Source organism: Acromyrmex echinatior, chromosome 13, assembly GCF_024713525.1.
Source record: "Acromyrmex echinatior isolate Ae372 chromosome 13, ASM2471352v2, whole genome shotgun sequence".
Classification (NCBI taxonomy): Eukaryota; Metazoa; Arthropoda; class Insecta; order Hymenoptera; family Formicidae; genus Acromyrmex; species Acromyrmex echinatior.
The window spans coordinates 5657486-5669525 of record NC_141864.1 but is presented as its reverse complement, the minus strand read 5'-3'; the positions used below and the strand labels follow the sequence as shown (position 1 = coordinate 5669525).

Here is a 12040-nt window from a genome sequence, read left to right as displayed (position 1 = left end):
GACAATAATAATTAAAACTAGCGATTTTTTTTATGTGGCACAATTGCAATCTATTTCTCAAAATAAAAAAATTCTTGAGTCAATTAAAAATACATATATCATGTGTTTTATTTAAATGTGAAATTTTATTGGATAAATAAACTGCTTTCTTTGCTGAATGCAACAGCTAATGTCTAACCATGTCCTATCGTGTACTAATAAATTTAGATTACCTAATTGTGATCGTATTAAATAAATGAACAAGAAATAATAATTAAAATAGACTTTTAATTTTTTAAACACAAAAAATTAATAAATAACAGAGCTAATGAGAACCAGTGCGGATAATCAAGTACAACTAGAATTTGTAGATTAAAAAACCTACAAAACTTGTGCTTCATTATCTGCACTGGCTCTCATTAGACCAATTATTTGTTAATTATTGTATTTTAAATCCACAATATAAGAACTCGCAATTTCCGAGCAAGTTGCCCTCCCGAATATTCAGAATTTATCTTTATATATATATAATCTTTCAAAAAATTAGATTGGTGTTACACATCAACCCATTTCGTTCAAATCTTCGTTTTTTTTCTGGCCAATATTCTGGCATAATATGTCAGAGATAGACAGCAAGGAGAAATATTCCTTTTTGCTGCCGACTAAAAGCGTAAAATTTTACGCTTTTGTATGATGCGCGAAACACGAACGCGTCGCGAAGGGGCCACCATATTAATCAAATTAATTAATCAAATATTAATTATCAATAATAATAATTTTATTAATACATGTGTGTGAATAAATTTATTCTTTATTCGCGTCTATTCGAAACTAAAAATATAAGTATTTGACTAAAAATAAATCTAAATTTAAAAAATCTCTTTGAGGAATGTTTTCAATATTTTGATTTTATAAATCTCAAATATTATGAAATTAGATCAAATTTCTTAATATAAATTTTACACAATATAAACAACAAAACTTCAAATTAAATATAAATCGGACCTTACTAAATCGATTACTATCCCAAAATTTAAGGGTATGTATTCTTAACAATTCGAACGATTCGTTGCTGAATCTCACATGCAGAGAGATAAGAAATTCAGATAAATGATGTAAGATCCAAAAGGAAAATAATTTTCCCTTACATTAATAAATATCGTATATCGTTTATGTTTTAAATTATTACAAACATTTTCTGTATAATTTATTATTTCAAAATTAAGTATTTTAAAAGATGCAAAATTCCGCGATTATTTAAAATAATTCAAGATAAAATTCTTTTATTTCTTGACACAAAAAACCTTGGATCTTACATCATATTGTCACACTATTTTGACTATAAAATCCAGTTACTACATATGGATAAGTTATAAAAGTTTAGGCTAAAGTAGGTGCATTTAGTGCGATTTAGGTAAATTATAGTAACAATTAATAATCATAAAATATTTTTTTATAAAAAAGCGAGATTAATAAATTATACAACAAATGCGCTACATTAAAATATCTGTTATTTCATTAATAAATAATATACAATATATACAAATAATAACTGTGAAGCAATACAAAGAATATCTTTGAAAACAGTATGCATTATATACATGTGTATGTATATCTCTTTTCTCTGCACCAATTTAAATAAAATTTAATCCTGAATGAATATTTGAAAATAGGTAGAAAGAATAATAAAACAATACTTATTGTAACAAACACTGTTCTATATTATAATATCTATAGACAAAAAAAAACAATTTCATTTTCTCTAATTACTTTTTATATATTAGGTGTTGGAATTAATTCGTAGCGTTTTACAAGTGATGGGAAGTACTTTCATTAATGTATTTTTTAATGCTCATGTGAAGTAAATAACATTCTTTCATTAAAAACGCTACGAATTAATTCCAACACCTAATATATATGTCCTTTATATTTTTTAATTTATTATAATTCATTTATTTAAAAAATACGAATACTTTATAAATTCTTGTTTTTACTTCCAAGTATGTAAGACGTAATATATAAGGTGTTTAATAATTCTGTTGACAACGCTCGTAGGTACTGCGGACTAAACTGAATCGAAAAGTGTTGTATCAATTTGCAATAATTAACAAGATATTAATAATCACTCAATATTAGTTTTCAATAATTTTTTATTCAAATACCATTAACTTTACAAAAAAAACAACAAGAGACAAAAATTGTTAATTTTCTCCTTATGAAGTTCTAAAATTTTTTTCAGAATTTTTTAATATCGTATTTTCTCACATGTTGATAAAAATACTTGCCAATGAAAAAATTGTCAATATTTTAGTATTGCATTTTTTCATTGGCAAGTATTTTTACCAACATGTGAGGAAATACGATATTAAAAAATTCTGAAAAAAATTTTAGAACTTTATAAGGAGAAAATTAACAATTTTTGTCGAAATTGAAGATCAATATTCACTATTTAATAATTAATATCTTGTTACTATTGCGAAAATTGCAAAATAGTAGAGGACCTTTCGACTCAGTTTAGTTCTCTCTACCTGCCCATGAAATATTTGGCGATTATTTTTATGTGTGTGTGTATATATATATATATATATATACGTATATAAACATATTCGCGTATATAATATATAATATATTCGCGTTAACATATGAATTTAGAAACAACATTTAAGTTTAACATTGTAGTTTTCTTGAATGAAATAGTTCTACTTTATGTTTCAGTTGAATTAATGAGAGATTGGATAAGAACAATGGCGACTTTTACGAAAGATCAAAAATAACTTAAACTGAGTGTTAATATGATATTATAAATTTCACAGTACATGTACAATAAAATAAGAAGAAGCATCCAGGATTAAATTTATCCTAATCTGTTCTAACTTTATCTACTTTAACTATCCACTTTAAGTAATGGATGTATGGAATGTTACATATACATTTATAAAATTTATATAGGTATATTTTTATTAAATTGATGCATATATGCATCTGTAGATATATTAATAAAATCACCACGCATCCATTAACTCGACAAAAACATCAATTCATCACTCACCAATTTGATGCGCAACAGCGGAGTTTCATCTGCATCGTCGCTACGATGATTCTGTAACAAAAAGAATATAAAATCTAAATTAAAACAAAGCAAAAAATCAATTAATATTAAAAAAAATATTTAGTAAACGTAATTCTCTTGAAAATAATCACACAATTTTTAAAATATTTTTACAAGCATCGAATTTACCATTCACTTACATATTTATAAAAATAATTATATATTCGAAAAAATGTTATATAATAGACATTAAATATATAATTATATATAAACATTTTTAATATATGAAACATTTTTTCCTGGGCATTTTCTTAAAAAATCTTAAAAATAAATACATAGATATTTATAAAATTTCAAAATAATTTTAAGATAATTTTTTTTTTCTAATTATTACTTTTCAATATTAATTGTACAATAAAAGCGAATAGGAATAGAAAAAAGGACATTGATTTTACATAGCAAAAAGATATTTACCGCAAGGTTGCTCCGCCGGTGCCCGATGCCTCTCCCAGACCTCCTCCTCCTCTCAGATGTGGTTGACACATCCTCTTACACTGAACTCGCGAAACACTCGCGAATAATGGCTTATAATCGCGCGCAGACTATAACTTGAGTCCGTTACTTGAACGGCACCCCGACACGCGCTACAAAAACGACGAAACGCTCGCGATTCGTTTATTTTCAAGTAAATCGGCGACGGGGGTACGTTAGCTTCTCCGTTGGATTTTTACATGAAGAAAACGATTTTATTCAATATCTAAAAATTTATCTAGATATATCATTCAGATCCGAAAACTTTTAGATTTGAGAAAAATCGTTCTTTTCGTATAAATATCCTCTGTGTACTGAGCCCTCCCATCACGTCAAGATACCCGTGAGAGGGAAGATAATCTGAAAAATATAATAGCTATTATCTATGTTACTATGCAATCGGTTAACTTTTACAAACGAATATCAAACACAGTCTGCAATTCGTTATCATTGCGAAATAAATTTAGAGCAGCTAAAAGAATTGAATCTTTTATTTATAGATGATGTCTGTAAGATATGATTAAAGTCAATGAAAAGGGCTATTTAATAAAAAAGAGAAATATTTCTTTTATTATATCGATAATAATAGTTTCAAAGAATTACGTTTAATTTTTAAACGGATTGTATATAACGGAAGGTGCACAAAAACAAAAAAATAATTAAATTATTAAACTATATTAATTCTGAAAGCAGGAATTGCATTATTTATTTGCATGAGAGTTTTTTATTATCCATATTAACGTTTTATGACTGGTGTGATACCGTTCGTACAGACAAATGCGGCCGTGTCGCATGCTGCTCTTCTTCACATTTCTTTTTGAAACATATGATAATTGCAAAAATGCTAGATATATAATAAGAAATGTTATATTTTATGAATGTTCACGACGATGTTCAATACGATTCCTAGAATGATTAATTATTCATAAGGTACGTTTCGTATTATATTTAGCATTCTACGCGATAAGATTTTAAAAAGTAATGTGAAAGAACCGCACGCGACACGACTACCTATTTCTAAGAATCTCAGTAGGGGACCGCGCAGTAATTAAGCGTGAACGTAAACATGACGCGCCGCCCGTGCCACCCCGTACCATCCTCAACACAAGGTCGCGCCAACCGTCTAACTGCCGAAATAAAACGAATATTATGAATATTACGAATATTACGAATAAGTAAAATAATATATTCTTCCCATTTTTAATGATTTTCGATTAATAAAACGATTTTTTCTAATTTTCACGGCGCGAGTCGTTTAATGCGATATCATAATTATATTGCGATATACCGAGGAACATATTTGACGTTTATTTTATAATTTTAAATATCAATTTTTCGTATCAATTACAATGTAATGCTGACAAAAGGCAAGAAGTAAAAAGAGATTCTTATTAGCGTGGTCTTCCTTACATAATTGCTCACGTGAAATAATTTTAACATCCCAATGTTATATCTCAATTTTAAAATAATAGCATGCATCTAACAATAAGAATCTCATTTTTATTGTTAGTTATCGTACATCCGCGAACACACGAAATATTTAAAATATTCATGAACTGCGTATGCGAGTAATGAATTTTAGAAATAAAGGGAAAAAGTGTATACAACCTATAATCCTTTTCAATCCTTAATATATTCCTTAGTTTTAGGCAGCCTTAATGTAATTCGCGTTCGTAGATATTGCTGTTAATTAATGCGACACGCGGAGCGACTCGAAAACACGTACGTCTCCCACCGAGATCGCCTAGCGAATGCCAAAGTGACGATCGACCACCGCGCCGCGCCCCCCTACGCCTTCGCCTCGCGACCCACCGTTTTTCGTCGCGCGCGACCCCCTTCCCCCCCGAGCTTTTCGCCCGATGTTTTTAGATTTCACCCAACTATCGCTTATGAAAAATATTCAACGATTTATTCAATTATATTTTTCACATTTTACATGATTTTGACAAACGGATATCGCCGTACATTTCGCGTTTTGCTTTGTGGCATCTCGGGCACAATCCTATATTATCTGCATGGTTCTTTTAAACGTAATTAATAATTATTCGCGTGAGGATATTCCAACATTACGTCTGAATTTTCATTGTTCTTTTTAATAATTCATTCTTAAATAAAAATTGATAATCTATTCTATATACACATGTTCTTTATATATAAAGATAAACGCAAAAAATCTTAATAGCGTGAAACAATTTGTGCTAAATACAATTTGGTTAAAAATACTAAATATCTTGTTAATCGTTATTTAATTTTTCAGTTAATAAATTAATTTAAGACACTCTACTTTTACTGCAAATTATTCTGTGTTTCAGAAATTCTTTAAACGTGCGTATAATAAAATATAAAATAGGTTCCGGTAACTTATTTAAAATATTAAATAAAAAATAAGTCAGAAATGTAGTTATTTAAAATAATAAATACTAAATTTCTCTTTTAAGTTTTTAATTTAAAATACATACTTTAATTTTCATCGCTTTTACAAGTATGTAAAAATTATTAAACGATTTTTACGTATATTTTGGCAACTTTAAAAAGAATTTGTAAAGTTGTATATTTATAACAAATTCTACATTGTTGTAACTAAATACAGTTAACAAAATGAGAAAAATGTACTTTTTCAAAAATGTATTTAATTTAGTTTAAAAAAAACATTAACGTTTAAATTTTTCGTTTAAATATTTATGTTTCAGAGTTATACATTTTTGAAAAAGTACATTTTTCTCATTTTGTTAACTGTATTTAGTTACAACAATGTAGAATTTGTTATAAATATACAACTTTACAAATTCTTTTTAAAGTTGCCAAAATATACGTAAAAATCGTTTAATAATTTTTACATACTTGTAAAAGCGATGAAAATTAAAGTATGTATTTTAAATTAAAAACTTAAAAGAGAAATTTAGTATTTATTATTTTAAATAACTACATTTCTGACTTATTTTTTATTTAATATTTTAAATAAGTTACCGGAATCTATTTTATATTTTATTATACGCACGTTTAAAGAATTTCTGAAACACAAAATAATTTGCAGTAAAAGTAGAGTGTCTCAAATTAATTTATTAACTGAAAAATTAAATAACGATTAAGATATTTAGTACTTTCAACCAAATTGTATTTAGCACAAATCGTTTCACGCTATTAAGATTTTTTGCGTTTATCTTTATATATAAAGAACATGTGTATATAGAATAGATTATCAATTTTTATTTAAGAATGAATTATTAAAAAGAAGAATGAAAATTCAGACATAATGTTGGAATACCCTCACGCGAATAATTACTAATTACGTTTAAAAGAACCATGCAGATAATATAGGATTGTGCCCGAGATGCCACAAAGCAAAACGCGAAATGTACGGCGATATCCGTTTGTCAAAATCATGTAAAATATGAAAAATATAATTGAATAAATCGTTGAATATTTTTCATACGCGATAGTTGAGTGTAATCTAAAAACATCTGGCGAAAAGCTCGGTAGGGGAAGGGGGTCACTGGCGACGAAAAGCGGTAGGACGCGGAGCGAAGGCGTAGGGGGGCAAGGTGCGGTGGTCGATCGTCATCACTTCGGCATTCGCTAGGCGATCTCGGTGGGAGACGCACGTGTTTTCGAGTCGCTCCGCGCGTCGCATTAATTAACAGCAATATCTACGAACGCGAATTACATTAAGGCTGCCTAAAACTAAGGATTGAAAAGGATTATAGGTTGTATACACTTTTTCCCTTTATTTCTAAAATTCATTACTCGCATACGCAGTTCATGAATATTTTAAATATTTCGTGCGTTCGCGGATGTACGATAACTAACAATAAAAATGAGATTCTTATTGTTAGATACATGCTATTATTCTAAAATTGAGATATAACATTGGGATGTTAAAATTATTTCACGTGAGCAATTATGTAAGGAAGACCACGCTAATAAGAATCTCTTTTTACTTCTTGCCTTTTGTCAGCATTACATTGTAATTGATACGAAAAATTGATATTTAAAATTATAAAATAAACATCAAATATGTTCCTCGGTATATCGCAATATAATTATGATATCGCATTAAACGACTCGCGCCGTGAAAATTAGAAATCGTTTTATTAATCGAAATCATTAAAAATGGGAAGAATATATTATTTTACTTATTCGTAATATTCGTAATATTCATAATATTCGTTTTATTTCGGCAGTTAGACGGTTGGCGCGACCTTGTGTTGAGGATGGTACGGGGTGGCACGGAGCGGCGCGTCATGTTTACGCCGCTCGTCATTTTTCCGCGTAATAACATGACGCGCCGCTCCGTGCCACCTCGTACCATCGCCACTTCAAGGTTGCGCGCCGATCATCTAACTGTCGAAATATTAACGTATATTACAAATTCAATAAAATAATCTACTCGTTTTAATATTCTTCGATGAACATTACACGATGCATTATTATGCGATTTTTGTTTTATATCTTGCACGCAACTCATCTATACCTTGGGCCGATATTCACAGTCAGAGTTTACCATATATTCAAGACTGTCTTAAGAACAGTTTTAAGAAGTCATGAATCAAAGGGCCGTCTTAAAACATTACTTAAGACAGTCTTGAAATAGGAACGAACTATGAATACCGTCCTTAGATATCTCTAATTTATATATCTGTAAATGTATAATATGAATTCCATTTATATTCATTATTATATTGAGTCTAAATTGTTTTATAATTTACAAAATGTTTGCGTTTATCTTATTTAAAGAATGTCTAATTTATAATTATTCTCTTATTTTTTTAAGTTTTAATCTATATCTTGAGCCGATATTCTAACTATTCATAATCTAACTATCGAAATATTAACGTTAACGCGTTTTACACAATCAATAGCGATACGGCTACTTGTCTATATCATACGAGTCATTCATAACAAAGGAACGTTAATATATAAATGCTCTCATACAATAATTTTTTGTTCTTATGTACCTTTCGTTATATGAGGATCCGTTAAAAAATTTACCGTAACTTTGGAATTTATCGGTAATAAAAGAAACATTTCGGTAATAAAAGAAACATTTCTCTTTTTTATTAATCTCTATTTTATTCTAGACTCATATCATCTATGTATAAATAAGATTCAGTTTTTTATCTGTTTTTTATTTCGCAATGATAATGAATTGCAGATGTGATATTTGTTTCTAAAAATTAACCGATTGCATAGTAATTGCATAATAATATAGATAATAGCTATATATTATATTTTCCAGATTATCTTCCCACACCTTGACGTGGTGAGAGGACTCAGTACCCAAAGAAGATTTACATGAAAAGAACGATTTTTCTGAATTATCTAACAATTTTCGGATATACCTAAATGTAATACATTTAGAAAAATTTTTAGATATTGAGTAAAATCGTTTTCTTCATGTAAAAATCCAACGGAGAAGCTAACGTACCCCCGTCGCCGATTTACTTGAAAATAAACGAATCGCAGCCGGTTCGTCGTGTCGCGCGTTTGTTCGGGAGTGCCGTTCAAGTAATCGGACTCAAGTTATAGTCTGCGCGCGATTATAATCCATTATTCGCGAGTGTTTTTCGCGAGTGTCCAGTGTAAGAGGATGTGTCAACCCCAACTCTGAGAGGAGGAGGAGGTCTGGGAGAGGCATCGGGCACCGGCGGAGCAACCTTGCGGTAAATATCTTTTTTTGCTATTGTAAAATCAATATCTTTTTTCTATTTATTCGCTTTATTTTACACTGATTTAAAAATAATAATTAAAAAAAAAGAATTATCTTAAAATTATTTTATAAATATCTATATTTTTACGATTTTTTTAGAAAATGCCCGAGAAAAAATGTTTCATATATAAAAAATGTTTATATATAATTATATATTTAATGTCTATTATAACATTTTTTCGAGTATATAATTATTTTTATAAATATGTAAGTGAATGGTAAATTAAAAAATTCGATACTAAAAATATTTCGAAAATTATGTGATTATTTTCAAGAGAATTACGTTTATTAAATATTTTTTAAAATATTAATTGATTTTTTTTGCTTTGTTTTAATTTAGATTTTATATTCTTTTTGTTACAGAATCATCGTAGCGACGATGCAGATGAAACTCCGCTGTTGCGCATCAAATTGGTGAGTGATGAATTGATATTTTTGTCGAGGTAATGGATGCGTGGTGATTTTATTAATATATCTACAGATGCATATATGCATCAATTTAATAAAAATATACCTATATAAATTTTATAAATGTATATGTAGCATTCCATACATCCATTACTTAAAGTGGATAAGTTAGAACAGATTAGGATAAATTTAATCCTGGATGCTACTTCTTATTTTATTGTACATGCACTGTAAAATTTATAATATCATATTAACACTCAGTTATTTTTAATTTTTCGTAAAAAGTCGCCATTGCTCTTATCAAATCTCTCATTAATTTAACTGAAACAATAAAGTAGAACTATTTCATTCAAGAAAACTACAATGTTAAAGGCTCAAATTTTGTTTCTAAATTCATATGTTAACGCGAATATATTATATGTATGTATATGTATGTATATATATATATATATATATATATACATATACATACACATATATAAAATATACATATATATAAATTTAGAGAGAGAAGAATAAATAAATTGTTTAGAATTTATATATATGCAAGTAGGACGAACTAAACTGAGTCGAAAAGTACCTCTACCATTTTGCAATTTTCGCAATAGTAACAAGATATTAATTATTAAATAATGGCGAATATTGATCTTCAATTTCGGCAAAAATTGTTAATTTTCTCCTTATAAAGTTCTAAAATTTTTTTCAGAATTTTTTAATACCGTATTTCCTCACATGTTGGTAAAAATACTTGCCAATGAAAAAATGCAATACTAAAAAATTGATAAAAAATTCTGAAAAAAATCTTAGAGCTCCATGAGAAGAAAACAAACAATTTTTGCTGTTTTTCTGTAAAATTGATAGTACGATCAATAGATCATCGCAATAGTAACAAGATATTAATTATTAAATAATTATTAAAAATATTAATTATTAAATAGTGGCGAATATTGATCTTCAATTTCGGCACTATTTAATAATTAATATCTTGTTACTATTGCGATGATCTATTGATCGTACTATCGATTTTACAGAGAAACAGCAAAAATTGTTTGTTTTCTTCTCATAGAGCTCTAAGATTTTTTTCAGAATTTTTTATCAACTTTTTAGTATTGCATTTTTTCATTGGCAAGTATTTTTACTAACATGTGAGGAAATACGATATTAAAAAAATTTTAGAACTTTATAAGGAGAAAATTAACAATTTTTGTTTCTTGTTTGTTTTTCTGTAAAGTTAATAGTATTTGAGTAAAAATTTATTGAAAACCAATATTGAACGATTATTAATATCTTGTTAATTATTGCAAAAATTGCAAAATGATACAAGACTTTTCGACTCAGTTTAGTCCGCTGTACCTACGAGCGTTGTCAACAGAATTATCGAACACCTTGTATATTACCTTGTATATTATTCTTAACGCACTTGGAAGTAAAAACAAGAATTAATAAAGTATTCGTATTTTTTAAATAAATAAAACACAGTAAATTAAAAAATGTAAAGAACATTATATATAAAAATTTATATATATAAAATGTAATTAGAGTAAATGAAATTGTTTTTTTGTCTATAGATATTATAATATAGAACAGTGTTTGTTACAGTATAATAAGTATAGTATTATTCTTTCTATCTATCCTATTTTCAAATATTCATTCAGGATTAAATTTTATTTAAGTTGGTGCAGAAAAAAATAATATACATACACATATATGTATATAACACACTGTTTTTAAAAATATTCTTTGTATTGCTTCACATTTATTATTTGTATACTTGTTACTAGTGAAATAACAGATATTTTAATGTAGCGCATTTGTCGTATAATTTATTAATCTCGCTTTTTTATAAAAAATATTTTATGATTATTAATTGTTACTATAATTTACCCAAATGCATCTACTTTAGCCTAAACTTTTATAACTTATCCATATGTAGTAACTGGATTTTATACCAGTCAAAATAGTAACATGATGTAAGATCCAGTATAGGTTCATTGTGTCAAGAAATAAAAGAATTTTATCGTACAATTATTTTAAAAAATCGCGTCCGGAATTTTGCATCTTTTAAAATAAATTTAATTAATTAATTTTGAAATAATAAATTATGCAGAAAATGATTGTATTAATTTAAAACATAAACGATATATGATATTTATTAATGTAAGGGAAAATTATCTCTCTTTTGAATCTTACATCATTTATCTGAATTTCTTATCTCTCTGCATGTTTTGAGATGAGATTCAGCAACGAATCGTTCGAATCGTTAAGAATACGTACATGGGCCTTAAATTTTATGAGATAGTAATCGAGTTAGAATTTCTGGTTTATATTTAATTTGAAGTTTTGTTGTTTATATTGTGTAAAATTTA

At 27.6% G+C, this 12040-nt stretch overlaps 1 long non-coding RNA gene across 3 annotated transcripts in view; it reads right to left on the bottom strand.

Moving 5' to 3' along the window:
* LOC147907548 (uncharacterized) overlaps positions 1-3586 on the bottom strand; it is a 217463-nt gene extending 213877 nt beyond the window's left edge. For all 3 annotated transcript variants that reach the window (XR_015547245.1, XR_015547246.1, XR_015547247.1), the window contains exons 1-2: positions 3503-3586; positions 3029-3079 (exon numbers count right to left, since the gene is read on the bottom strand). This is a non-coding gene — a long non-coding RNA (uncharacterized LOC147907548). The remainder of the gene's footprint in view (positions 1-3028; positions 3080-3502) is intronic.
* Positions 3587-12040: the final 8454 nt, after the last annotated feature.